The sequence below is a fragment of the Cavia porcellus genome, unplaced genomic scaffold (genome assembly GCF_034190915.1).
Source record: "Cavia porcellus strain 051 isolate PalLab524CR breed Dunkin Hartley unplaced genomic scaffold, mCavPor4.1 scaffold_10, whole genome shotgun sequence".
Classification (NCBI taxonomy): Eukaryota; Metazoa; Chordata; class Mammalia; order Rodentia; family Caviidae; genus Cavia; species Cavia porcellus.
The window spans coordinates 87,619,887-87,647,726 of NW_026947493.1; the positions used below are offsets into that span (position 1 = coordinate 87,619,887).

The 27,840-nt window shown below is 48.9% G+C and overlaps 3 long non-coding RNA genes across 4 annotated transcripts in view; all 3 read right to left on the reverse strand.

Annotated features, from left to right (window-relative positions):
• The window catches only part of LOC134477956 (uncharacterized), a 30,724-nt gene extending 7,012 nt beyond the window's left edge, over window positions 1-23,712 (reverse strand). For both annotated transcript variants that reach the window (XR_010050296.1, XR_010050295.1), the window contains exon 1: window positions 23,325-23,712. This is a non-coding gene — a long non-coding RNA (uncharacterized LOC134477956). The remainder of the gene's footprint in view (window positions 1-23,324) is intronic.
• Window positions 1-27,840, reverse strand: part of LOC134477958 (uncharacterized) — a 433,997-nt gene that overhangs the window by 49,219 nt on the left and 356,938 nt on the right. The gene's annotated exons all lie outside the window — the stretch shown is intronic.
• LOC134477957 (uncharacterized) lies at window positions 15-22,571 on the reverse strand. Its single transcript, XR_010050297.1, has 2 exons — window positions 21,995-22,571; window positions 15-2,784 (listed from the first exon to the last, which is right to left on the reverse strand). It is a non-coding gene; the product is annotated as an uncharacterized LOC134477957 (long non-coding RNA).

A 27,840-nucleotide genomic window follows, 5' to 3' on the forward strand; every position in this document is an offset into this window, starting at 1 on the left:
AAATAATCAATTAATGACTTTCAATAACTTTTATTGTGGCATATTGCTAACATTATTTGTTATTGGTCATACTGTTCATCTTGCATTTACAAAGTGAAAGTCATCACAGGTGAGCATGACAAGAAGGGACAGATATTGAGGGTTTGATTCTATCTGTCCCGCAGCATCCACTCTGGACCTTGGCTCCTGTCCCCTGCGGATAAAGGAGGACCCCAGGACAAAAAGCCACTCACCCATGGGGGGTCAGATTGGGCTGTCAACAAGAGCCACCCTCGCCAGCTGTGGCCTGGGACAGCCTCACCCCATCACTTCTCTTTCTCTGCCTGCCCCACTGAGGCACGCGTCCCCGTCTTAGTACTCTGCTGTCTTCTGCACTGCCATGTCCGAGGGTGGCCGGGCTCCAAGTGGCCACTGAAGGGCAAAGGGTGGCCTCGTTGAGGTGGTCCGTGTCCTCTACTGCCACTGCCCACTTGCACGATTCCCAAGAGGAATGCTGCTCGCCGGACTGCAGCAGTCCAGCCCAGCGTCTGGAAGAGGAGGGAATGCATTGCTCGGCCAGGACACACTGTTTACGCTCCACCAGGGCTCCGTCTGCAGCCGCCTCTGACAGCCTCCTGCAGCCTCAGGGAAACACAGTCCCGGAGAGTCTTCTCTCCCAACCGAAGCTTGAGAACACTCAGCATCAAACAATAGCTCAGCCATATTTATTATCTTAAACACCATCCAGAAAAGCATTTAGGAAATTATATGCTAGGAAAGATAAGACTCTACCCTATAATTTCAGGAACAACCATGTCAGGCTGCCAGATAAACATTTACAACACATGCAGATTTAGCTGAACTTATATGACTTCAACCAGTGAAACTGCTTCCAGACCTGAAGGTCACAAAAGCCATTATTGGTTTCCTGAGCCCACTGACACCTTCCTGTGGGAAACTGGATGCCACTCACACCAGGCTTCCTGATGAAGGCATTCTTTCCTCATCCCCTCTTCTCCCTGTTCACGGGGCAACACATTCCCACCCCCCTCGCTCCGCCAGCCAAATCCTCTTCTAAGATTGAGCTGACCCTGGGGCCACCCCATCTTGCACCCTGTGAGGCTGTGCTGGGGCCTCCTGCCTGGGACGTTATGTGGCAATATTCAGCGCAGAACTTAGGACACTGGAGTGATCATGGGAGTTGCAAAGGATCCACAGCAACAGGCTCCCTGCCAAACACATGGTGTCAAGTTATCTGCCTAAACAAATGTGACAAGGGCTGGCAGTGCCCAGAGCGGAGCCTGCCAGTGAGAAAGAGTGTGAAGGAGACCTACTGCGCTGACCAGGTGACAGGGCCACGGTCACCCTTTGGCCGGAGCGAGTTTAAGGATGGGACTGACAGCGTGGCAGACTCTCGGGACTTTGCTCACATTAAAAGTGCCTACGCCTCTGCCCAACAATAACAATATGACAAGCATTTTCTTTCCTTACGAGCCCAGTGTCCGCAAAGTTTAGTCAGTGGCCCAGTGGTAAGAGCAAAAGGAGCAGGAGAAAAAGGAACCATAATTCCAGGGATTTTACCTACTTCGTAGGAAAAAAATGGTAAAAGTTAAATCACCAAGTCAGACTCAGAATCTTCCACTATACCCACTAAGGATAATATTTCTAGCATCTGAATATTGTGCTTCATGAGCCTAAAAACACAAAATAACAGTCTTTCCAAATCATCCTGAGCGAATTAGGTTTCTCTACGAGGAGAGTAAAATGTGCCTTGTGATGAAGGCAGGGAGATTAGATCGGTCCACGCGGCACCCTCCCGTGCCGCAGCGAGCTGAGTTAGTGGAGCCCAGTGAGGGCTGGCAGGCCTGCTCACTAACTCAAGACGTCTCAAGACTGTGATAAAACCCCCAAGATGTGCATTCCAGGGCTCTGATGGTTCAAGGAAGGCGGGTGAGCATTGGCCCGAGGGTAGGTGGAGAATTCCAGCTGTGAATCATCTGCCTGCCGGGTAAGAAGACTTGAGGTCATCTTTGGAGTTTTAACCTCACATCCTGTGTCTTTAGCTGTAAAAGGCCACCTATGGCTGAGATTCAGAGCTCAGTTTAGTGCTGGCTGTGCCCTTTTCAGTGTGCTCCGAGTGCTGTTAATGAATTAACTCTTGCGCCCCCCTGAAAGGCTGTTGAGGGGAACCGTGATTATCTCCACTTCACAGGTGCAGATCAGAAGGCAGAGAACTGGCCCGGGACCCAGATCTGATCCAATGTCCAGACCAGGGCTCCAGCCAGACAGCCCGGCTCCAAAGCTTGTGCCAAAGACATCTACAGCTATAAAGTGGCTGCACGAGCACCACGATCATGTGCACATGTGCAGAAGCTTGAATTCTGCTTGGCTGTGAGTTGTGAGAGAGACAGAGTGGGAAGTGGGGAGGCGGGGCCCTGGCCTGAGACCTTCATCTGCCAGTCACCTGAAGGAGCAGGATTAGAAGGGCAGGTGGTGCGTCATCAAAAGACATTTCCAACATCACAGAAAAGAAACATACATTCTACAATAATTTACTGTTTGTTCTATTTAAATATTTAATAATTTAAACTTTAATGTTTTAGCAGGCATTGGCTATTGTGAACCCCCTGGCAGGACAGCACCTTAATGCGGTGAATCGGGGGATTTGGGTAGTTCTTAGGCAGGTCCTTGCCGTGCCAGATCTCCGTTTATCTCAGTGGAGTTCGGCACAGACAAGTGAAAGAGGGGCCTTGCTTCTGGGTGGCCCAGCAATCCAGAGCGGTGTGAGCAAAATGATGGCAGCGTCTGGAATAAAACAGAAAGATAAACCGAGTTCCCAGGTCGAGAGGTGTATTTTTAACACACAGAGGGGTACCTAGAGGCCAGCCCTAGTTCCCCAGATGATGGGCTGCTTTCACTGAGACATTGCTTCGCAGACATCTGTCTCGTACAGCTCCTTGAGAGAGCTTCGAAGGCAACGCATCTGCTGCCCCTCGTGTGTTCCAGCCCCGCTCCTTGACACGCACACTGACCTCCGGCAGCGAGTGGACAGAGCTGCAGGCAGCTCTGACTTTAACCTCCAAGCACCTGATTCTGCCCACGACCCAGAGCCACACCCCTTCATACACACGCTAAGGATTCAGAATCCAGTAGAAGCCCCTTGGGAAGAAGACAGCCTCTGGAAATGAGAAGTGAAAAATCTCAGCACTTCCTTCCTTCTGACCGCTCAAAACTTCACCCAGCTCTCATGTTGCCACTTTAAAATCTGGAAATTCATCACCAACCATCCTCCCCTTGGTAAACACTGAAAGCCTTCAGTTGCAGCAGGGTTGCACCACAGCCCGCCTGCCTGCCCTCTGAGCCCCGAGCTGGGGAGACCCCAGGCTCATCCCTCTGTGCACCGATGGACAGATGCCAGCACACGGCTCTGCAGCGCAAGGGGCTGAGAAGAGAATAAATCATGAAAGAGGCACAATCTACTGCTCCTTATCCCTCTGGCTCCTGGGCTGCTCTGAACATCAAGGCACATCAGATACAGAAAGCTCAGGAATGATGGATTAGCTCTGATTCTGTGCAGGGAGACCTGGTAGCCCTGTCAGGATCGCTGCACACTATCTGCTTTGGCAGTGGGTTTCTCTCTCCACACGGTGGGGGAGGCCAGAGCCGCCATGGGAATCTGGCTTCTCCCTGGCTGGAGAGGGAGAGAGGAGTAAATAACTGACCGTGACTGGTGCTGGCTTTGGACACCCAGTGATTATTAAATGCACTTAGGCTTTCAGTAAATTAAGAGACTCCAGGACTCCCAGGGGTGTGCAAGCCATTTATGGTGCTTCAGCACTGGAGAGTGAAGCCTGATTTTTGTACCAAGTTTTATGGATCATGATTGAGAGCACGTGTCAGAGCAGGGACACAGAGAGCAGATTCAGAACACACACTGTGTGGAGACTGTGTCCAGGTTAGGATCATTGCAGTCATTGTAAAAATAATGTTAAATATTGAACTCAATAAAAATGATTGGGGAACAGAGTCTTTTCTGAATATAGCGAGATCAGAACCTAGTTTGATCCAAGTCTCCCAATGCCAACAACTAGGGTTACCAACTTCCTGCCCCACCCAGCCTGAGCAGCCACAGAGCTGATTAACTCAGAGACTCATGCAGGATAGCCGACCTGAGGGAGGGTGGACAGGGGATCTCTCCTCCAGTGAGCCGCACTGGTCAAAGAGGTCCATTGCATGAAGGTTGTGTCTGGCTTGATAGCCCCAGAATTTTTCCTTCTAGGATCAGCTTAGTAATAGGACTTTGCAGTTTTTAGAACAATAATTAAACGTCAAGCTCAGTGGTATGTAAGACATTATAAGTGGTAAAACAAGCTCCATCCTTTGAGCACTCTACTCTGTTATATCTAAGTATTAACCTTTCTTTCCCAGTAATAATGCTATCTCTGATTATAAAATAAATACAAAACAATTTGTTGTCAGTAGTTGGTCTGATTCCAGATTATTCTATCTTGTCAGTACCTAACAAATGTTTGAGCATCCAAAGAAACAAAGTGCTCCTGAAACGTTCTTTGAGCGTCATAAGCTGCATGAGGTAGTGGTTCCATCCGCTTAGGAACTGTTACCTCTGTTCTAGATGCCCCCAATGCCTCACGCAGTCACGGGGGGCTTGCTCAGAGGTGGCTGGATCTAGAGTGTGCGACGCCGGGACCCACTCACGGTGCAGTGCTAGGCTCAGGGGCAACAGGACTACAGGTGTGAGTGCGGCCTGCCCTAAGCAGCGTGACAGGGTATAAGGGACAGAAAGGGCTGCAGTGGCCCCTTGTTGCTCTGCTGCCTTCAGCTGGCCATGAACTGTGGCTGCCCTGTGATGCCCTCTTCCTGGAGCCAGCTGACCGTGGACTGAAGCCTCTAGAAACATGAGCCAGATAAATCTTTCCTCCTTTAATTCTGGGTCCTCTGAACTTTCACATGTGTGTGCACATGTGTGTGTGTGTGTGCAATTGTGATGTCCTGCCCACCGCTCCAGCTGACCACACACCATCCATTTCTTCCAAGAGGTCACCTGCCATACAACTTTTACTGTTCTGTTTTTATTATGCTAGGAAATGGGAAAGGGACAAAAACAAACAGGAAAATTGGGGTAAAACATCCTATGGCTGAGTCATCATGCCAAGAGGAAGAAACAGTAACTCGGGGTGGTGAAGCGGGCATTACCTAGCAGAGGGCTCCATAATGCCAACTTTAAGCTGTAAACATTTAGAATATGGGTTAGAGGTAAGGAACGTTATTTCCCTAACTCTCCCTTTCCCTTTTACTTTAGGGTTATTTGTTGGTGTTTTGGTAAATTCTCCTCAGTGAACTCTTTTGTCCTTTACTTGTAAGATTTCAAGGTCATATTTAGATGCAGCCCCATTACCTCGAGCCTTCATTTGTATCTTCGAGCCGGATCTGCATTTAAAATAAATATTTTGTTAAATCCAATAGCAACTTGATGTTGTTTTGTTTTCCCAAGCTTTGGTGTGAAAATCTTGCCGAAGCCTCGTGCAGGTCTAAATAAAACGGGGAGCCTGATCTCTGTGTTCCCAGTGCTTGTTACCTCCGCAGAGACCCGAGCTGGAAACCGCTGGCCCGGGCTCTGTGTCATTGCTTGTGTATCCCGTCACTAGCAAGATCTTTTCTATTCTTAGACTGGAAGAGAAAAAATTCCCAAGCTCTTTTTGGTCTGTTTATTATCTTTTTTAATGGTGCATGACTTTAATGAGATAAAATCAACAACATAAAGACCTTCAGCATCTCAATTTCTTACAGTGAAGCATATAATAGAATTTTGATAATGGCCTGAAGTTACTATCTTTCTCCCAAAATGCTAACCCAATGATACAAAATTGCCAACTCTTGCCTACGTGAGTAGGTCTTGCATTTGCAAGTCAGCCAATGGTGACCTCCAGGCAGACTTAAGGGTTTCGTGTAATGCACAGTGTAGCCACGAGGTTTAATTCAAACCCATGAGCTTGAACAACTCACTTAAAGATGTAATTTTAATTTTAAAAATAAAATTAACTTGGATGTGAAGCTACATTATCAGCCACAAGTCGATCGTGTTTATTTTCCTACAAAGTTGCCTGAGAACCACAGTGTGGCTCAATAAACTAAGAAGTCCTTTGGGTTTTTTTCTGTTTAAACAAAATCACATTCATGTTTATAAGTGATTCCTTATTTTTATTGTACTATTTTTAATGCTCCATTTTTATTATGGTAAAAAAAGGGCATGCTTGGTTTTTTTTTTTCAAGCAATATGTTTGTTATTACTTATGAAGAAAGTTTTATGCCTTGCTCTCTGGCTGAATTTTGCTTTCTGAGCATAAGAAAATTTATGAAAATATTACACATTTAATTCTTTTGTGTTCTTCTAATGAAACATTTTTTTCTATCTATGTTCTTCAATGTTTATCTGAAGTCACATCCCATCATGTAAAAGAGGGATTGGTTGGCTTATTTTCACAGCATTGTTTGACACTTAAAGGATTAGAGAAAATTTGATTTATGATCTGTAACATAAACCCAAAGTATAGAAATGAACAATATTCTGAGATCTAAATTCAACTACTGATATACGGATTTGGTTGATTTGCTTGGGTAATTTGAAATCCCTCTCCTCATCAAAAACAATCTGTAACTATTCTTTTTTGTGTGATTTATAGATTATGACATCAATATTTAAAAGGTAAATGATATGTGATATCTATCCTCTCAGATAAGTATCAAATGCCCATTAGGTCCTATTTTCATGATGTTTAAATTATTAGCCTCATGTTTGCATAGGAAAAGGGTAGGGTTTCTATTATGAAGAAACTAACAGATTCAAGCATGTTTTTTTTGGAAGGATAAGATTCATTGAATATAGAAATCTCTGGTGCCAAAAAGGTGATAGCAAAGATTGTATATCTTCTGAACTAGTATGTTTGCAATGATAGTTTAATGTAATGTGGGCATAATTCCAGGATATCCCAGTCGGTAGGAGGCGCTTGCATGACAGGCTGCCGGCCTCTCTGAGGGTCAGCCCATTACTCCCCGGGACCCCAGCCTGCAGCAGGCTCCGGCTGGTTCTCTTCCCAGGTAACATGCAAGCTGGGTTCCGTTAGAAGCAGGTTCAGGAAAAGTCAGTACAGAATCAGTGCAACACCGTGGTGCATATGCAGCATCCATCAACCTAACCCTCTGCATTAAAACATTTTTCCTGTAACTTTTTCTGAATAAAAAATAGAAAGATTTTCTATTTTGTTGCCTCTTAGTGATGATACATTTACACCATTCAGAAAAGATGTAGGATCCATTTCTTTCTCTTAAAAATGCACTAATAGTCAATGTACTTTAGTCAATAAAATTTTTACTATACTTGTACTTATTTGTGTGTATTTATTTTGGGTCAAGTTTCAACTTCCCAAGAAGAAATGTTCAGCCAAAATGAAACCCAGGCTGCCAGACTCCATGGTCTACATTCCTCATCCCTCCTCGTGATGGACAGGAAGATACAGTCGAATAGATGACAGGAAACTGAGGGGCTCCCAGGGGTGAGGACAAAGAGACCAACACTGCGGCAGCCTCCTCCGAGTCCCAGGAGGCAGAGTCTGCGGGGAGCAGCCCGTGGGCCAGGGTTCGGAGGAGCCGCACCCCGCAGGAGGAGCTGGGAGGGACGCTGGCTCCCGCAGGCACAGTCAGAGCTGTCCGGGAAGTGCCCTCAAGGGACGTGCCATGACGTGTGGGGTGAGGGAAGGAGACTGTAAGGGGAAACTGAGGCCTGTGAGCCTCAACCAACTGGGGCTGGCTTCTGACCACTGCAGCCGCAGAAGGAGCTGAACCAGGGAGCCAACTGACCTTGCAGGGCCACATTCTAGCAGCCATGTGTAGAGCACAGGCATATGACTGGGTCGTAAATGGAGGTTGAGACTTACTAAGGAGCCTAGGCCAAGAAAGGAGACGACTGCCAGGCTGGCAGTATCTGGAGGAAATGACAGAGGCAGCCAGGTCACAACAGACAAGAGAACCACAGAGCAAACATCCATACTCACGTGGACAGACAGATGGTCACATCCAGAAAAAGGAATCACTGGGGGAAGCTCTGGGCGTCCGGGACTCAGGAGGGCAGAGGGAGCTGGGACAGCGAGAGGGGCATCAGTGCAGGCGAGTGAACGAATTCGGGGAGGCTGGGCCAACCCAGGTGCTTAGAAAGTGAGTTCAGCGTGGAATCCAGTGGTCTGGACACGATGATGTTCTCGGGCCCTTTCCTATGCTGAAGCCCTAAGTCCCTAGCTGAGGGCACAGCTGCATTCAGGGTCAGGGCCCTCAAGAGGTGATTAAGACAAATCTAGCAATGAGGGCAGCCCCCATCTGATCTGGCTGAAGCCCTCCAAGGAGAAAGAGCCAAGCCAAGACACAGGGAGACAGCACGCAAGGGCATGGGTGGATGAGCCAGGAGGAGCCAGAGCCAGAGCTCCGGGCTGCAGCTTTGAGAAAGTACAGGGCTCTTCATTGAGCCCTGGAGCTAGTAGAGGCCTCAGGCCCCGCCTCCTGGTGACAAACACCCCAGAAGCCACCCTTGGACCTGCTGCAGGCCGGGACGCCTGTGGACAATATCTCAGGCTTTAGTGTTCCTTTTCTGAAATCTTTTCTGTCTACTCTGAGAAGCTATGGAAAATATCAACTAAAATTCAGCTCTCTTCATCCCACCTGCACTCTGATTTCTCACCCAAGAGGGTCCCTAAGACATCGCCCCGAGCTCGGTGTCCACAGAGAGGCTGTGCACCGTGCACCTGTTTTCTCCGAGGATGCACTGTTTCTTCCACACAATAATCCCGCCGCTATTTCATAACTTCCTGCTGGAGGTGGCTGCGTTGTCCTGCAATTCCAGCAAAGTGCCCACATCACAGCCCCGGGGAAATCCACTCCTGCGCACAGAGCCGGAAAGCAGATTTCCCCTGGAATCATGCAAGACTGTTCCAGCGATTGATGGGCAGTTCAGGGACCTGACTGGCCAGGACTGCCGTGCATCTCTCCCATTAGTCACTTCTCAATCTGTCTAGGTTTAAACTTCATGTCAACTGATAGTATTTAAACATGTGTCAACCTTACATTAACAACAACAACAACAACAAAAAAGAAACAGCAAGAGTGTCTCAGGGGAGAGTGCTGCTTGCTAGGGAATCACCTGGCACGGGAATGGGCTATGGACAGAATCGGACAGTGAGGGGAAACGAGACTGAGGAGGGCGCACAGCGTCTAGGAACCACACTCCCTGCACAGCTGATGACGGTAAGTGCGAGTCGGTCCCAGAGCCAGGGTGGCCCTGGGAGACGTGCTCACCGCAGTCTTCCCGCTGCTCTTCCCTCAGGGAACCGCTTTACTTTTGTTCTGCTGACACAAGCCATTCCGTTTTGATCAGGCGACAGCCACGCTTCTTTCACAGGTGAATGTATGGATAAGCTCTTGTTAATAATCCCCCAAAACGTGTCTATAACAGTTTGTGGCTCTATCCTTAGGATTTGAAACCCCTGCTAATAGAGAAACCACTCATCTGTTCAGTCCACATGTGAAAATCATTGCTTGTCAATACCCACCCCGTGAGTAGTACGTGCTGGGGGTTGGGGACACATAGGAGTGGTGGACCAGGCCTCGCAGATGAGCTAGGAGAAGATGGCGCCCTGGAAATGTTGGGAGCACACGGCCTCTTTGAGTCAGCTCCATTCACGGCCTGAATTAGAAATCGCATCTCTCCCACCATCTTCTGTCCACTCAGACACAGTGTGCAATGGACAGCAACATGGAGATCAAACCACGCTTCTAGCTGAAGAGGCCAAACGTACTGTATCCGGTGGTTACATGTAGAAAAGAGTCCACAGTGTACTTTGTGTTAGTACAGATTCAAAATGTCTCAGTGTTGAGAAATAAATGTCTCGGATGTCATTGGCTCACTGTCCCCCTGATATCCATTCTCACCTTCCGCATGCATCTCGGAGCATGGCTATTTGAAAGGAGGACTGTGATGTCCACCTGCTCCAATCTGCCCAGGCTTCCCCATTAAACAGGGCATCTGGATCTGCAGAGAGACCCTAAGCTCACATCCTCAGAGGGACAGGGGAACATCATAGCATGTCCGTCCACAGGTCAGGAGAGGCAGGGCTCAGGAAACCTGTGCTGCTGGCACCCTGACCTGGCACCCCTGTCCTTCAGTGGCAAAGAGCTTCCTATCTGTGTGCTGCACCGGGATAGCCGGTGCGGCAGCCGCACTGATCAGAGGCTGAGTCCAGGCTAAACGCAGCCAGCACGAGGCCTCACCGTGTTGCGATTCACGTGCTCAGAGCCATGTGTGGGAGCTCAGATTGTTCCAATGAGTCCACGGTGTTTTCACCCTGCTAAATATAAGTGGGCACGCCAAGCTTCCTTATGATCATGTCCTGCTGTCTGAACAGAGTGACTCACAGAGGGAGCGAGCGTGTTTTCACAGGTGCCTTCATCAGCACAAGTCAGTGGGGTGCATGCATCAGTTCCCGTCACTGCGCCCCAGATCTGCACTGAATAGAAGTTTATTCCACACATGTCCTCCCAGTCTTCCTCGTGAGCCATGATCATTTCTGGCACATCCGAAAAATGGAGCCCACTTTCCTGAATTAATAAAATTAAGTCTGTCAGATCCGAGCCGGCTGGGTATTAAATTTAAACTAGTCCAAATACTGGCTGCACATGGTTGCAGCTTGTGTGGATCAGATAGGACACAAAACTTGGTTTGTGATGTAATATGAATTGTCAAAGCAATGCTGCTTCAAATCTGTATGGTTTAGTTTTAAAATGATGTACGTCATACAGAAAAATAAAGGCTAACTTAATGTGGAAAAAAATCACTTAGAAGAGCAGTGGGATGAGAAGGGAAGGGGACTCCGTTTAAGGTCTAGTTCGGAGCCTGCGGAACACCAGGACCCAGGGTACCCTGGGCCAGCGAGCGGAGGCCCAGGAGCAGGCACCTCTGCCCTCAAGCGGGAACTGAGGTGTGCTAGTTTACACCTTGCAGGTCACGACCAGGCACCTGCTGTCCTCCAGGGGACAAGTGCAAAACCCTCACTGCATTTAAAAAAAGCCACAAGCTCTGTCTGACAAGATAGCCCTGTCGGTGATCAAGTCAGACTAAACTCTGTCACCGCTGCTAAGGGCACGGCCCTTTGTGACAAACCCAGTATCAACTCCAGACCACAGCCACTGTTGAAGCACTGCTTGGAAAAAAAATTCAAATGTGTAGAAAGATTTTCAGAAACATATTATAAAAGGTCAATCAATTTTGTTATCTTTGTCATGAAATTTTGAATTGAAAAGGCAGACAGAAAATCTGGCCTGAAATTCAGCACAAGCAGCCACTTCTCTGATTGGACAAGGAAGCTAGCTGCTCACGTTCTGGCCATTTTTAGTTACTGTACAAATGGCAAGAAAATTTATTTCATGGTTTCCTAGTTTTTTCTAAGTGCAGCAGGAGACAAATAAAAGAATAAATTTTAGAGCGTAATTAAAGTGATAGACATGTTTGTGTACCTGAATACATTACATGAAGCTTTCAAGTTTCAACCCCATAAACTCATTCATCCAATGGATGATCGCCCCAGCAGAGGAGCTGCTGGCAGACGGGGTCCCCCAACCCACGCAGCTTTACAATACCGTGAGAAAGAAACATTCACATGTAACTTGAAGAGAAATAGTTTATATCAATTTTCCATTGTGTCTGAGACACAGTCCACAGCACCAAGCCTCATGATGCTGCCAGGTCAGCACCAGGCTGCCGGTGGGGAGCTGGATTTGATCCCCACAGAGCTTGTGGCCTTAACTGCTTCCCCGCACACCCCTCAGACGTATCGCTGCGCACAGGGATGATGGTACAGAGGGAACGGCCACCTCCACAGACATTCACAAAAGCCAAGTTTAACTCGCAGATGTCAAGAGACACATCCCACAAACGCGTGTTTTCAAGCCACCTCAGGAACAGCTGAAGGCCAGGGGAAGAGGGTGTGGGCAGGCAGTGGAAGGAGGAGCAGGAGGAGAAAGACAAGAACAAAGAGCAGAGAGAGAGAAGGAGGGAGAAGCAGCATCATTACTTGGTGGGCATATTCCCCCAAACTGCAGTGCAGCGAAGTTGGGTGTATTTTCCTAGTCTAGATTTCATTCAAAAAATGAATCTGAATTTTCTTGAGCAGAAGAAAGCAAGCTAAACTTTTTGTTCGTTTGTTTGTTTGTTTGTTTGAGACAGTGTCTCACTACGTAGTTCAGAACTTGCCATGTAGCCCAGGCTGGCCTCAAACTCTCAGCCATCCTCCTGCCTCAGCCTCCCAAGTGCTGGGATTACAGGAATACACCACCATGCCCGGTTAGCTGAACATTTTTTAAAATGAACCAATAATGGTGAAAGATACCGAGATCTGAAAAACTGTTTGTAAGGTGTCGAGACGCTGACACAAGTTTTAAAAACCAGCTGTCTGTCCTGCTCTGTCCTCTCCACCAGCAAAGGCTGCCAGCTGGCCACAGGGTCAGTCAGGGTAGGTGCAAGGAGAGCACAGGCTCGAGGCCCTGGTCAGACTGGCAGTGTTCAGGGCAGCCAGGGGGCTGTCCCAGCGGCTGGGGCCGGAGCTGCCTCAATGTCCCCCACTCCGAGTCCTTGGGAGGGCAGAGCAGGCTCAGAGGGGTCCCAGAGTGATGTCCTGCCCAGGACCAAGGTAGCTCTGGGACTCTCACGCAAAGGGAACTGCCAGGCCTCTCCTTTCCCTCTCCTGGTCTGAGCTGCGACTTCTGCCTCCCCCACCAAGCTGCCTGCCACCAGGCCCAGGCTGAGCCCAAGGGGCTGCCCACTCTCAAGCTCTGAGCCCTAACCTGTGAGTGGACTGAGCCCTGGTCGCCCACGGTAGCACCTCAGACCTAGTGATGAAAGCCGGGTGACCATAGGCAGGGACCAGGAAGCCAACGGCGGAGTCCCAGGAACAGCTCTATCTCAGGGACAATGGAAAACTTCACAGTTTCAAGTGGACATTTGCACTTCTGGCAGCTTCTTCTGAAAGAACTGAAAGCCAAGAAAAACAAGAACCAGAAAAATAAAGCGGACTGCCCGCAATGCTAACATGTGAGAGTGTCTGTTAATTGGGCGAGCAGTAAATTCATAAGCAGTGCTATAATTGGCAGAATGAAGCATGAAGCCTCGAGATAAAAATCCTGTGCAGTGTCATTTCGATATCAAATCTGCCTTATTTATTAGAACATTCTGACAGCTAATCACACAGACTGCATGGCGCACCATGAATCTTAGGAATTAACACATGGAAGAGCACCCAGCACTCAGCTCAGATATAATAAATGCTTATTAAATGTCACTTCGCTTGATAAGCTCTACTGCCAACCATGTCCCCGGCTCCCTTACAATTTGTATTCTGTATTTGGAGACACCCATTCCAAAAGAAATCAAAGCGATAAATTCAGGGGACAGACACTAGTTCAGTGTCTGAAGTTTACAAGCACCCACGGAACTGACCAGCTGTGTGTCCGGTGGTGAGAGGCCCTCAGCACAGTGGCCCCTTCTCCCTTTCCTCTCTACAGACATCAACAGTTTATCTGGTCTGGGGCTGGGGCTCAAAGTAATTCCTTGACATTATTCTGGGGGGAAGATGCCAACCATAACCTTCTCCAAACTGAATTCCGATGTCTCAAAATCAACACACTACCCAGCTAAAGGGCGAGGTGCTGCGTGCCAGGCAGTCCCCAGTGCTAAGTCCCTGTCCCTCACCCTGCTGCGTCGGGCATGAACCCAGCACCCAGAGAGACAGCACTGACTGACGCGGTTTTTGCTGGAGCAGGGGCGGAAAAACTTGGGCTCTCGAACAGAGGCCCCGAATTTCAATCCTGTCAGTCCTGCTGCCTGCACTTTCTGGGGAAAGACCTTGCTACCTAGGACGTCTCTTCTCTCCAGTGTTCAGCAAACAAAGGCTTCATAAGAGAAAGTCGATCGATTCTGTGGGAAGAAGACCTCAGAACGTAGCAACTCGGAGGCCATTTCTGGAGTCAGTGCACTCTCACGTGTGAATTTCACAGGAATGGAATTCATTTTCAGGCATATCCGGGAGATAGCTTTAAGGAAAGGTTACTGCTGATTAAAATGATCCAGAAAAAATTAGGTAAATCAAATGAACAATGGAAACCAACCTTATACTTCCAGAGTTATCAAACATAAAAGGGAAGGCTGGAATGACAGCCACCGCTCAGAATCTGGGAGGATCTTTCCCATTTTTCCCACTCTGAGAGAACTTCCCACTTTCAGCTAAGCATGAGACTCCCCTTGGCAGTCACAGTGCTGTCCCCTGCTTGCCTTGCCGGAGCCGAGGACGTGAAGGGGAGTAATAAAGTACCCCGCTTCCCCGCTGTGGCCTTGGAGGCCGCAGTGTGGCCGCTGCTCTCCATCCTGCACCCAGACTGGAGCTGAGATGGTGCCATGTGGGCCCAGGAAGAGAAGTCACCAGTGCCCGCCAATGTGGAGCCACGGGTAGAGGCCTCCGCCTCTTCCTGAGCCTGGGCAGCTGGCTCAGCCTGTGCACCCTCATAGTTGAGGAGGGGAAAAGCCAACCTCCAAAGCCAGTTACGTGGGGTTTCTGGTGCACAACCTGAACCTGGTGCTCGGGGGACCGGGGAAGGGGCACAAAGGCGAGTGCTCCCCGTGGAGCAGTTCATCCTCTCTTGGGACCTCAGGACTCCTTCCTGGGATACGGAGGAAACTGGAGAGAGTTCATGGAGTTGGAAAGCGGTGTAGGCCTCAAACTAGGCAAGGCAACTTGGAAAAGCAGTTCCAAACTCACTGAATACTTTTCTTCAGAAACTAGAATATACTCTTAGCCCACTGGCTTTTTTTTTTCTCAGTGTGACAAAAATAAAATATGCCAAAACATACAAAGTATCAAGTTCTTACTTTGCCTGAGCTCAAGCGAAGTCTGAAGCAGCTGCTGCGCTCATGCCCAGAGGTTCAGACTCACACCTCACACGCGTGGTCCCAGCCGGGGAGGGTCTCTCGGCTCTGTTCAGTTCCCCTCTGGCTTCTCCAGCTGTCACACTACAGTGAAACTCGTGTGCAAGCTGGAATTTCCGACTGTTGGGCATTTTTCCTGCTGTGACCTGGCAGCTGTGGGACACTGAGGAGTCACTTCACAAGGGCACCGTCTTCTCTCCTGAAGGAGAGGCCAAGAGTGGGGGACGTGGTAGGGTAGCCAAGCACTCGGCAGAGTCCCCAGGCACAGCAGGAGCTCCATAAATGCCAGGGCTGCCATTTGCCAAAGACGCCTGTGATTCTGTGCCCCGAGCCCGACCCTCTTCCTGGGGAGCAGAACCCCTGGGCAGCCACTTCGCCACCAGCTGCTGTGGGTACGCAGAGCCAGCGAGCTTCTTCTGAGCAGCCCACAGGTGTGCAGAGTGGCTGAACAGAGCTGGGAAATGAGTCCACATGTGCGAAACAGAGTAAGATAATGATGAATAGAAAACTTAGCAACGACTCTTTAGTTTTAGCTACTTGAAAATCACACCAAACCTGTGTGGCTCTTTCGATCCATAATAGTCAAATCAATACAGGGTTATTGGGTTTCGATCATGAACTAAGTTCCCTTCTTATTAATAAAAATAATTATTCCATTCATGGCGCAATTCCAGAACATCAGGGAATAACTGAAGTGCCCTGGCTTCCCACAGAGACACACAGTGTGAGTATATGTGAGTACCAAGCTGTCACAGAAAAGCTGCGGTGGGAGAGAAGAATTTCACTCTTCATGTCACTGACACTTCTGAGCCTAGAATAACATCAAGAAAAAGTTACAGAGTGGCAAAATTTACTGGAGATTGTACTTTGTAAAGGACTGGATTGAACAGGAACGAGAAGATGAAGCATGGCAGAAACACACTGTGTGAAGTGGTCCCTGTCACACAGCATGTGTGCAAGCTACACTCGCCTAAGATGACTCTGGAGTCAAAACTCCAAAGTGAAATCGAAAGGTTAGAAACCAGAAGATCGCGTTTCCTTCACCTTCACCTTCACCTGGCACCCAGTTAACCAGTCTGCACGTCCTGTGCACGTCTATGCTGCAGACGACCCACCCCAATTTAACACTCTCCAGTGCCCCACCTGCCTTCCGCCTTCCAACCCACCAAGGCACAGCAAGAAAGAATGGGTGCTTCCACTGGGAGAAATGAAACTTAATCCTAGGTCTGATTGTTTCTTTTAAGGTACTGAACCACAGACATTTTGCTTAATTTCTTTTCAACTCATTTGTACTTGAGTGCAGCTAACTTATGTTACATACACTATAAAAATACCTAAAGTGCCAGACTTCAGTAATCCCTAGGTGGCTGTATGCAAAGCAGATGTTCTGTGATGCTCTCCAGATGCTAGCTGTAAGCACAATTAATTAAAGACAGTGCTATGTATAGGGCAGTGCACTTCAGTGCATAGTTAAAACCACATTAGCAAACAGGGAGGTTAAGCACGGGCCAGAACAGCTCAGCTGCAGAGAGGCCACAGGAGAGATCACGCTCACTGATGCAGTGCTGATAACTGGCCCAGCCAAGGAGCCTCGGTGAGCAAATGCACGGAGCCTCACGGGCTTGGGCCGCCACAGTGGTTCTGGGAATTATGGAGCCACCAGCTTTATTCAAAGCCTGGCACCCTGAGAGTCATGGTGAGGAAGGATCAAAGTTAGTGCTCAGGGAACTTTGGGCAACTGAGATGCCTCAGAAAACTCAGACCAAGTGGATTTTACCCAACTGTCTAGATTTTGTCCATTTCCAACAATCTTAGCTCACCCTGTTCATTTCACCTTTGCAGTACACTGCCTGGCCTCCCTCACTGAGTGCTGTCGTGTCTCTTGCGCACTCTGACCCTCTCTCTCCCTCCCTCTCTCTCATTTAGCTCAATGCTGTGTGCATTGAAGAGCAGAGTCTTGAGGCCCCTCCTGGGGGACAGTGAAGTCCACTGGAGCCCCAAGAGATCCGGCTTCAATTCAGTCTCTCAAAGCTCAGCCTCAAACGCAGCAAGGCTGCTGATACATGAGCACGTTTCAGGCTGAGCTGTTCACACTGAGTTCAGCTTGGATTTCACCTCTGTCTCACTCAGTTCCAGCAGCATCTTCTCCAGACAGAGAAGCAGGTGAGGTAGTAACGCACAGATGTAAGGCCGTCTGGGGGCTACAGCTGGACTCAGTCCCTCACCAAGTACACTGCTGCCTGCTTACACCGTCTGCAGTTCTGCAGGATGGAGTCAAAGACCACAGGACATACCTGACCTGCGTTCCCTCAGTTCTGCCCTCCGAATCCCCTCGGAAGATGTGAGCCTTATTTTCCATGTTGCCGCAGAGAGAAGCCTATCCATTTACTCTAACACAATTTTTAAAATTCCAATTCATGCTTCTTTAAGTGGTCAATTGTAAAATTGTCTTCATAAACTTTAAAAATCTATTGTGATTTAACTGATTAACCCAAATCATATAAAATCATTCCCATTCCACATTTTCAACATATGAAATGTTTGCCTCTTGTAGTTTAGCCTCTAAAACTCCACTTTGTAACCTGAACAGACTGGCTCACAAAATCTGCAGTCCAAAAACTGATACGATCATTGAGTAGCATTAAAATCATGCAAGGATGTGATCACTTTCAAGTGGCATTTTGTTCAAAATATAACAAAGAGCAGAAAGAAAGATGGAAAACAACCCCACTCTGTTCTAAAACGAAAGCGATCCTGCATGATAAATGTGGGCGGGCATGCAGCCCTGAGTCGGAGGCTGACCTACCCGAGTCACCACTCTTGACCCTGAGCCTGGACTGGCAGAAGCCTTTGGTGTGGGGCACGGTGTGGAGTGCAGTGTGGACACCATGTGCATAACAGTGTGGACATCGTGCAGGGGCCTCACCTCTTGCTGCTAGGACTGTATTTTAACCGAGTCTGTAGATCGAACCTTCCTAATTACCACGGGAAAATGACTTTATAAAATGGAAAACTTCTCACATGAAGTTAACAGAAACCTCACACCGCCCCCGCCACGAGTAAGTTCCCTGGTCAGGGTCACTGGACATCGCTGGCTGCCAGTCCCCGAGGCCCCGCTGTGCCTACTCTGCTGCACCTGCACCTTGAGTACCAAGAGTTTAATTGGCCAGATAAAAGCACTGCTAAGCTCCCTCTGGCAGGCAACAGGAAATGCACTTATCTTGCCTATGGAGACCAGAGTGATGCCTGTTACTGTCTTGAGCTTGGCTTGGAAGCTGGGCCCTTGCCCAGCAGCACCCTGGGGAGACTGCAACTGGGCACAGCACCTTCCTGACGAGGGCAGAGCCAGGCTGTCCTCCGGATGCCCATCCTCCTAGTGTGGCCCACGCCTTCTTTGCTGTGGTCATCAGCATTGCTGCGGTGCTCTGGCCATGAAGAACACACTGGACACGAGAACCCCTCCAGCGCCAGCAACATGTACATGGCCAGCTCAATGGCTTAGAAGTGTGGAGTTGTCTTTTAGGGTTAGCAGGATAAAGCCTGAGGGGTGGTTTTAACCCTGCACCTCAGCTGCCTGTTCACATGCACCCTCCCAGGCTGTCCAGGCGCCTCTGTTTATGGTACTTGTTCACGGACTTCCTCTCCATTTCTGCTAAGAGAGAAACTGCGGGAAGGTGCTGATCATCTCACCCGCAGCAGACTCTGATTGGGTACCCAAGCAGCGCCAGGCAGAGTGACCGATTCAACAGTATCACCGAATGGCCGAACCACAGGACTGATGCAGCAACACTGTGACCCACCCAGAGGTGAACAGCAGAACAAAGGTGCTTTCCTGTTCGTTCTGAGTGTCCTTTCTCAGCACTGCTTCCTTCCTCCAGCTAAACAAACCCTACAGATTCTCATTTGTCAAGAGTTCGCAGCTGCTCTAGGAGCAGTGAGCAAAAAACCATCTGAATTTCTGCAGTGGAGGAGGAGCGTCCGTGTGGCAAAGCCTGCGCCTTGTGCTACTCAACAAGCCCAGCGTTTGCTGGGCCCCAGGCAGGCACTGTCTCACCTGTCACCCCCAGTCCTCTCTGCAGACTGGGACAGCTAGGCGGACCAACAAGAACAGTGCTAAGGCGGCCAAGCTGTCAAGGAGCAGAGTGGAGTCTGCTCTGGTCCAAGGTCACCAGCTTTTCTGGTTCATCTTTAGTTTCCTGTCGCCATTCCCTCCCTGCCTTGGAGAATCTCCTCAGGGGTAGCAGGCCCAGAGCTTCAGAGCTCAGGCTCCAGCACAAACTGACTCTGTCCCCCAGGAGAGTGGTCTGGCTTGACCCCCCAGCACTTCAGCCACCAGACCTGTAAATCGGGGCAGGAAGCAGTGTGATCTGAGCATCTGGGGAATAGCAGACCACCCACTGTTCCCTCCCCTGAGTCAGTTTTATAATGCGTCTCCAAGTCTTCCATCTCAAGAGAGAAATGCGATTTTGAGGAATCCCTGTCCTCGGTAAGAACACGTTTTCCAATTTAAAAATAAAATCTGCCTGAAAATGAACCAAGGTTTTGCATTCTTCATGTAGATCTATGTAAAAGGGAAATCAAGAAGAAAGGATAATAGTGTGAGTTTTCATGAAGATTTTCAAGGCTTCAAACTTCTTTTCCTGCTCTATAAATTTTCACAGGTTGCAGAGACAAACCCACCAACATAAAAATCACAATATTGAAATGGGCTCATCTTTTTTCTTACATAGACCCTCTGGCCTTTTTCACAGAAGATACTTTAGATACCAGCGTTATTGAGAGGTATAACACATACAAGAGGTGATCAAAATATGCAGTGTAATGTAAATTACTTAGAATTCATCCCAGTAAAAGACACATCGCCCTTAATTCCCCTTAGAGTACCCTCCCCTCACACTGACCCCCTCACTCTCGCCACTGCCACAGCAGCCCTGACAGTTCATCTTTCTCGGAGTCCTCAGGAGCTGTGGTAAGGACCCGGCAAATGCAGCCACCCACTGTCCTTGTCCATGCCAGTCACCGCCCCTGGCACGGCGCGACTCCTGGCTCTTTCCCAAAGTCAGAGTCACCATGGAAGGGCAGTGTTTTCAGCTCATTCAGGACGTCAAGGCAGCCACGACAGTGCAGGTAAGAAAGAAAGCTTGTCTGCAAACAGAACGGTTACCTCTGCTTTTTTCTGGGTTCCTGTGTCATGGAGAATTATTTTCTATGTTGTTAGGCTATGGATTTCTTTATGGGTTAAATGTGTTTCTTGAATGCAGCATAATGTTGGGCCTTGTTCTTGATCCATTCTGCCAGTCTGTTTCTTTTGGTTGATGAGTTAAGATCAATTTTATTGATGGTAATAACTGATATGTATTGGTTTTTCTTTTTCTTGTTGTTTCCCTGATTTCTTCCCTGTCTTTCTCCTCTGCTTAATTGCTTGACCTGCCTGTTGGCCTCTTTCTATTGGTTTTCATTAAAAAATATCATACCATAGTGATACATATATACTCATGTTTAGAGCAGCATAATTTGTAATACCTAATCTTGGAAACAACTCAAATGCCCATCAACTGAGCAATGGATAAAAAAGATGTATTTTTAATATACAGTGCAGTACTACTCAGCCATAAGGAAGGATAAATGATACTTATATAGGTAAACAGATGCAACTCAAGACCATATTATGAGTGAAATAAATCAGACCCATATATGTAAGCATTGAATTGTCTCACTAGTGTGAGAAACAGAACGAGTAAATAAGCCCCGAAATATGCAATAGGTATCGTGAATTGAGAATAAACTGTTCAAAAGTAAAGATAAACTATGATGAGGGAAAGGGGAAAGAAAGAAAGGGAAAAAGAAAAAATGTACTTAGAAACAACATAGTTAAGATAGTTACACAGCTAGTTTCTCTTAGTGCATTGAAAAGAAAGGTTTTTGCTAATATTATTTGGACACCATACCATGCTTATATCTTTTACGCTGAATAATTACTATGAAGATAATGTGCAAAGTATTAATTATTGTTACTCTCCCACTAACCTGTTAGGAAACTCTGTTTTATTGTTATTTCTGTTTTTTTTTTCTCTTAAAAAAAAAAAAAAAAAAAAAGACTTCCAGAACTGGCAAGGACTACTGGATGTTTGTTCAAAATGGGAAGAGTATTAGAGGACATTAATGGTTATGTGTCTTTTACTGTAACATTTCTTAAATTTAAGTATTTACCATATTCTTTAATCACACCTCCTATTGTACTATTTGAGAATTTAAAACATTCAACTCAACAGTTTTCCTCCGTTTGCACCTTTATAATCATCACCACAGCTAATTCTGGAGTATTTTTATTCCCTGCCCTCCTGAACTCCCTGTAATTCCCAGCCTAAGGCAATCATCTCTTACTTTCTTGTCTGTGAGACTTTTTAAATGATGGGTTCAAAGGTTAGATCAATGAATGAACTGAAATTATACTAGAGTACACTTCCTAGGGTACACTCCAGCATATAAAAGTTTCATGATAAAACTTTGAGCCATTCCTCGAATATGCAGAAGTAAACGATGAAAATATAAAAGAAATGAACGCCCTGTAGTGCACCCCGCTCCTGAGATCAGCGTCTCTGTCCCCCGTGGGGCTGAGACTCGGAGCAGGGCTCACCGCCAGGTTCGTGAGGAGGCTGGGAAAGTGGGGTGCGGCAGCATGGGGGGCGCTGCCCACCGACGCGAGGTGGAGGGCATCAGCCTGGCCCCCCCTGCTGGGTGCCATCGGGAGCAGGGTCTCCGGCCCTGGGGCTGACGAGGGGGAATTCAGATGGGGCGCAGAGGCGCGCTGGGCATCACCACCTCTTCCCACCGCAGGAGCCACAGAGGACCGGGCCACCAGCCTGTGACACCCACACCCACCAGCCCTGCGCTCATCCGCCCCCAGGTGTTCTGGAAACCCTGGATGGAGATACTTTTCAGGGATGTGTGGACCACTGGTTTTTCTCACCATTACATTACCTGGTTTTGTGTCAGAGAGCCCCAGAGAATCCCACACGGGAACTGTGCAGGACGGATGCTCCTTGGCCCGCTGGGGATGGCGCAGCTGGGGCGGGCACCGGCACAGACGGGGGGCCACGAGGCCTTGGAGCCCAGGTCCACGCGGAGCTGGCTGCGGGCGGGCCCGAACCCGCAGGAGCAAGCCCTGCTTCTCCGCCTAGCTCCAGACGCCCGCCGGGTTAGGTGGGTGGAAGCTGAGACACAGGGCGCCGAGAAGCTGGCCTGTGCGACCTTCGGAATCAGGTCCCTGGGAGCAGGTCCGCGGCGGGCAGAGCACCCCCGTCAGTGCATGGGCACGCACCGGCACACGCATAGGCACAAACGCATACGCACACACGTGCATCTACGCACACATACGTGCACACACATACACAGGCACACACTGGCACATATGGACACACTCATGCACATTCACATGCACACACAAGCACACACACGTGCACACACATGCACATACAGATGCGCACACACACATACAAGAGCACACATGTGCACGGACATGCACACACAGGGATGTGCACACAAGCGCACACATGCATACACGTATACGCGCACACAAGCGCACACGTGCACACTACCAGCAGGAGGAGGAAGAGGACAGCCGCCAAGCTGAGCCCCGCCTGCAGTGACAGTGGCCCTGCCGTCAACACCCTGGGACAGTCACAGCTCGCAGCCCGCTTGCCCACTCGATGACACAAGCGGGGACCCTGTGCTGCTGGTCAGGAGACCCAGGCCACAGGAAGTGGGCGACAGCGTCGCATTCCAGGGGCAGGACGCTCGGGCCTGCGGTCACCTTCGGACCTTCCATGGGTCCCCGCAGGAAGTCCGGAAGCCTGGGCCGAGCCGCCTTCCGCCCTGGTCTGCTCGACCCTCGCCTTCTCCTCCAAGGCAGAGCCCGTGCAGCTCGCCCTCTCTGGCTCCGAGAAAACTCTGACTCCTGCTCTGTTGTCCTAAAAAGCCGGCTGGGTCCCCCATTTAAGATGATCCAGCTCATCAAAGCATGAATTTCAGATCCTGACGTTTTAAACATCAACGCCCCATAGGAATAAGTTGTTGGGGTCGCAGCTGCGTGCAGACGGGACGGCGCCCTAGGCCTGGGGCGGTGCGCAGAGGGCTCTTGCTCCCCCAGGAACCTGTGGCCCTCCCAGCCGCTCCTCGGGCGCCCCCCAGCGGCCAGGCTGCAGAGCGCGACTCAGGGGGAGGTGAGGTCCCCGCCCAGGTCCTGGCAGCCTGCATGCGGGGCCTGTGTGGCTACATTCCCTGCATCCCCACGCAACCGTGACTGGCTCACCTTTAAACGCAGCTATCGCGTACGTTGAGTGTCAATCTGTGCCGCTTTTCAGAGAAAACTCTGGACTCCCGGCTTTGATGGAAGTCACAAATTGTCACCAGAGCCGTGGGCTGGACTTTGTAGCTGCATTCCCTGCCGCTGTGTCACGCTCTACCTTGGATCACCCCGTGGAGAGCAGCCAGACAGTCGTCTGGGGGTTCCTGCTGGAAACCAGTGCGCTGTGAGGTTTGCAATCCATCGTTTGCCACAGTGGGTGAGAGGCCAGGTCCTCTTCCGGACAGGGACAGAGGACGGGTGGGGGCTGCGACCCTCAGTCCCCTGGCCCTGCTAGGAGGGGATGGAGTGGCACCCACGTTCCAAGGCCCAGCCTCTCCCTTGCTTACTTGGCTGAGGGCTGAGCCCTAAATCAGCTTGGATGACGTTTGAGACTTAGAATAGTCTCAAACGTCATCCAAGCTGATATTTTCTGTATGTAAATAAATCCAAACACAGTCCCTGTCACATCGAGTTAGTAGTTCTAGGGATTGTTCCTGAGGCTTCTTCTTCTGATGGTGTGGCTGTGCAGGACACAGCACGAGGGCTGTCCCCAGCTTCCGTCCTCACAGTCACCTCACTATCCACCCAGCACCCAGGCCCCGAGCTCTGCCTTCCACAGCCATAGGCCCAGAACCGGCTGTCCGCAGCCTCTCCACACCTCTGACCCTCGGCCTCCCACTCCCCTGTGCTGTCCTCAGGCCAAGGGCAGCGCCACCTTGGACAGAGCCTTCCTCCTCTGCCAAAGATCCCAAAGGCTGACAAGCACTAGGGCAGGGAAAAGAACACAAAAAGTGGATCAGACTTTTACAGCCTTTCTGTCAGCACATCTACCACATTTTCAGGATCTGAGGGAGGGGCTGGCGTGAGAAAGATTCTGAGGTTGTGGCAGCCGCTGCAGGGCTTAGGGTTTGGATGAGGATCCTGCAGCTCAGTGTTGAGTGTGTTTACTTCTGCTGCCACCTGCTGGCACAGCAGAGTCCCGCTGCCACCTGGGTCAGGTGGGCAGGGAGAGAGGAAGCTCCGCTCCATGGTTTCTTAGGCTTTTTGGTCCTTTGTTTTATTTTGACACAGGGCCTCACTGTGTAGCCCAAGGTAGCCTTGAACTCATGAAGATCTTCCTGCCTTGGCCACCTGAATGCTGGGATTGTGGGTATTCACCACTGTCATGGTTTATGTCTGTGGCCCCCAGGCCTCATGAGTTTGCATTGTTCATTTGTGATGGTTCATTGTCTAGTGCCTGGATTGATGGTGTCAGGCCCCACCCACGTAGGGGTGGAGCCAGGATGTGATGTAATGGCAGGAAGAAGGTGTGTCTCGCTCTTTGCCGGTTCCTGTTTGCTGTTTGCAGCCGCCATGAAAGGCGGCCCAGCCAGGCCTGCCAGCCTTGGAGCTAACTGAGTGTGGACTGAAACCTCCAAAAACTGTAAGAAATAAACCTTTTCCTTTCCCAACTTGGGCTTCAGGTATTTTGTCTCAGCAACGAGTAAAAAGTAACTAAGACAACCACCATGCCTGGCTTGGATGGGGGCTGTTAGTGGTCTTAAAAGGCAACAACAGAACATGAGCAAAGTTTTAAATGAACAAATGGAGTTCACTGTACTTGGAGAGATGTCTTCGGAAAGAGCAGAGATGAGACAGTGGGTGTGAGACACAGCAAAGGGGCCAGGGAGGAGCAGGAAGCGGCCCTGGGTGCCCTGAGCCCTGGTTGCTGTGTGTGTCACAGCCCTCAGGGTGCCTGGGGTCACCCAATCAGTGACAGAGGACAGCACTGTGGATCTGAACTGTAAAAGACACGCTCTCCCAGCCCGGCTCCCCCTGCTCATTTTACTGTTTACCCAAAATCAGGTCCTGGGAAACTGATGAAATTTCACTTTTGACAGACAAGCAACTGTCAGAAGTGCAAGATGCCGACAGGGAACAGGTGAAAGCCTTCTCTGACCTGAAGATTGTGCAGCTTCCACGCCAAGCAATCAAGGCAGCCTTAACGGACAGGCATGAACTTGGAGCCCCTCAGGGTTCGCCCTGGAGGTAACAGGCTGAGAGGTTTCCATCCAAAGTCAAACCAAGAATCCCACTCAGAGATGTGAGGTGCTATCAAAACACACCATGAGTGTTTACATTTTAAAAATCATCATTGTAAAAAGTCCTGTTAACGTAAAACCCCTGAAACACCCCTCGCTCTGAGTGCTCTCGCCCACCTCTCCGGTGCTTCTGGAAGCCATCTGGAGCCCTCCTCCCTGAGCCCCTGTGCCCTGTGTGGCTAGGTGCCGCTGCCAAGTGCCCTCCAGCAGAAAGACAGCTCCTGAACCATCAAAGTGCGCCCCACCCACCTTGTCCACTGAGTCCAGCACCCTGTTACTTCTGGCTCCTCTTAGTAAAACATTTTAAATCAAGTCAGGGCATGCAGGTAATTAAAGATACGAAGGGAAAATAAGCAGTAGTACATGATGGATTTCAAAACAGCTGGAAAGGACTTGGGCTGGCTTCACCACAAAGAAATAAAAGATGAGGAGATTGAGTGGCTGCCCTGACAGATACCCACTAGTGGGTGTGTGCACGGAAATGCCAGAGGGTCCCCAAAGTGCACAGCTTTATATAAATTTAAAAGATGGGTGTGTTCTGGAGATCAGCTCTACAAAATATGTCATTGACAGTACAACAGCACACACTTAAAAACTGTGAAGAGGATGGGTCTCAATGCTCTGCACAAACAAAGAGAAAGACAAAGAACCTTTCCTGCTGGAGGTGACACCACAGGTGTGTGCGCATATTCAAACTCACCAGACTGTGCCTTAAACAGTCTAGTATTTTCATGCATCGGTCAGTGCTCAGCGGATCTGTTAAACACAACCAAATGGCAGCATCGGAGCCGGTGACCTGACGGCTCCTCCACCAGCACTGCTGCTCCCGTCTCGTCATCCATCAGAATCATCTGAGAAACTTCAAAAATCTCTTGCTCCGAATGATGGCGTGATGGTAGTGAAGCAGCCACGGGAGAGGCTGCATCTGGTTGAGTGTGTGTGCCTGTTCATCTACCTGTGCTGTTTGGGAAAACACCGCTCCCACTCTGTTCGGCGGGACTGAACACCACCAGGGTTTAAGGAACGGCTTCTGGCCTAAGCCCAGCTCGAAGCCTGCAGACGGGCGTCTCTGCCTGCCGTCCTCCAGCTGTGCACAGGGATGCACACGTATGCTGCTAGCATGGCAATGGCTATGTTAAACCTTCCAGGCGCTTCCTGCTGACCCGCAGCTCTCCTGCATCTGGTGGCTCCTGTGCTCTCAGGTGGTGGGGAGCCCTGAGTCACCCTTGGGGATACAGTGAGGGGTCACTTTCCTGCTATCTTTCACCTTCCCCACCTGCCAAGCACAGGACCTGCTTACCGTCCAGTGGATATCGTGGAGAACTCTGGAAACTTTCCAGTGACAGTCGCCAGTGCCTTAACTCCTGCCTGCGAAGCTTGCTGGACACCCATGTCCTGTTGGTAAGGTCCATCGCCACTTTGTCTCCTGCCTGGGAACGCGAGGAGGCCTCCATGCTCTTCCCAGGGGTCATCTTTTTAAAAATTTTTAAAATTTTATTTTAAAGAGATTAAGTCAAAAGAGGAAAGAACAAAGCAGATCAGAATAGAACAATGTAAGCAACACAGCACTTCACAACAAGACAACCAGATATTCACAGTAGCTACCATAATGTCTCTTTCTTTGAAATAGTTGAGCATACCTTCATGCACAATAGTATCAAACATAACAAAATAGTATAAAATCATTCAAGAGGATGAAAGTATTACAGGGTATTCAGAACCAAATAATGGAAAACAAACAATGGCTATTATATTATCTCATTTTCCATTTGTTTATACTATCACACATATTAAAAGCCAATAAGATACAACATGATAGAATCAATGGAAACAGAAGAACAAAAGCACGGTAGGACTTCAAAGCAAGATGATATTAAATCAGTACTGGCTATTATAATGTCTTGTTTTCTTCAAAATAGCTGTTCATATCATCACACATAATAAAATCAAACAAAACAGAACAAAACCATTCCAACCAATGAAGACATTATAAGGCTTCAAAGCAGTATAATGGGGAATCATGATTAACATAAAATCTTATGTACTCTTACCATTTCTTAAACTAGGAAGACTATATGGTATTTATACATGTGACTTTGATTTATTTCGCTTATGAGTATGGTCTCAAGTTGCTTCCACTTATTTATAAATATATCAATGTGATCATTCTTTATAGATGAGTCGTACTCCATTGTATAAAAATACAACAACTTTTTTATCCATTCCTCAGTTGATGGACACTTGGGTTGTTTCCAAGATCTGGCTATTACAAATTGTGCTGCTATAAACATGGGTGCACATATGTCACAGTGGTATGATGCTTTCAGTCTTCTGGGAATATGCCTAGAAATGGAATAGCTGAAACAAATGGGACTTCCAATCCCAGCTTTTTGAGAAAT